Genomic DNA, 1,776 nt, shown 5'->3' on the forward strand with positions numbered 1-1,776 from the left:
AAACTCAAAAGAACTACTCAAGCTCAGAAGGCAGGTCTAGAGTCCCTCTAGTCAGAGTCCGGCCTACACCCGGAAAGGAGGCTATGTTTACGGCTCATTTGGCGCCGCCATGATATTGCGCGCGGATTTTCAAACTATCAATCTTTACCATCAAGAGACTCAGTCGAGTCTCGCGCCAAGTACAGGCAACCCGCCGTACAGGGCTTAACACTACCCACAGTACACAATGCGAATCTCTCCCATATACGTATTCACACACACACCATCCTCTTCCGGAAAGAGCCCTGAAAATGGCGGAGCCAATCAGTAAGAGGCCCACCGTTGGCCGAACTCTGACTAGAGGGACTCTAGGCAGGTCCACGTGGGACGGCTCGCTACTATCCTGAGGGGATGTAATAATACCAAAACGCAAAACGAAGGAGAATATGGGAGGAAAGGAAAACGTAATTACGCTATAATGTGCTCACTCAATTAATCCGCAACTATATCCAATTAAATCGCACACGTACTCTCACACAGATCGCACTCTCAAAATTCACCCTAGCACTCTATCGCAGACCTGGCTCGAAGTGGTCTTCATGGTTTCCGGTCCTTGCTGTTTCCGTCGATGGACCTCCAGGGCTTTGGCGATTGGGTGGATCGCTGGGCTGAGAGGGCTACGCGCTTTGGCATTGGTCTGCACTTCGGGTATGGCAGGGTTCTGATTCCTCCACTTGCTACGGTTCTGGCGGGCCTTCCAGGGCCTCGCTGCAGGGTGGTACGGGGTTGGCTTTGCCGCGGGCGCTGGCTGGCTGCTTGCGCGTCGAACAACATGGCGCCCTCCATGAAATGTCAAAATCTTACCGGGCACGTTCGCGGAATTAAAGGGAGAGGGCTCCACCGCTGTCACACGGGCCTGCACATCAGCGTAGTCGGGGTGGCTAGTTGGCGGGCATCAGTTTTCACGCGGTCTCGATTAGATGTTAGTTCTCCTAACCATGACTTTCCCTCATTCCGATGCCTAGGCAACGTAGCCACTCTCCCGATCTTTCCTTGTGGATGGCTGGTGGTCTTTGATGATGGTCCTCGATGGCTCCAAGCCAGTGCCCTAGTAGTCCGGGAGCCAGCGACATACACTACCGGTCATAAGTTTAGGATCACCTCGCTTTCTTTGTAACGCTCCCATGACTGCAGTTTGAGAAACATCACATTTAGAAGCAATTTTTCGCGTTGAATAACCTTTTTCGTGTAATGCCACAATGACTGCTCGTGTCTCTACACTCAGCTCTGGTTTTCGACCCATTTCTCTACGATTGACACATAAAATATGTAGTTTTCTTCAAATTTCAATAACGAGATGATATTTGTCGAATTACGTTAATTTAAATATAAATTTTTCTTTAACAGTAACGATTTTCAATATGAAAAATGTTCTACTTACCTTTTTGTAAAGAAAAATATGAAAAACAATTGGAAATATAACTTTTGGAAAGAGGTCTCTGCACTAAGATGTTACGCGTAATATCCACTAGACGCATCGAGAGAATGCAACCTGTCATAACAAGTTTGTGCTCGATTTACTCGTCTCCCAAACGCGCCAAACTCCCTCCTACACTCTGACCAGTAGCGTGTATCGACTTGTTATAGGTAAGACACACGTGCTTGACAAAATTCACTGAGTAGCCGACTTAATTGTGTAGAATTCAAAAATAAAGCAAGTGAACTTAAACTTTTGACCGCTAGTATATTTTCTCATGATGACTGGTGGAAAATATTATAACCTTTATTTTCCCGATT

This window comes from Cephus cinctus, unplaced genomic scaffold, assembly GCF_000341935.2.
Source record: "Cephus cinctus unplaced genomic scaffold, Ccin1 Ccin1_scaffold1023, whole genome shotgun sequence".
Classification (NCBI taxonomy): Eukaryota; Metazoa; Arthropoda; class Insecta; order Hymenoptera; family Cephidae; genus Cephus; species Cephus cinctus.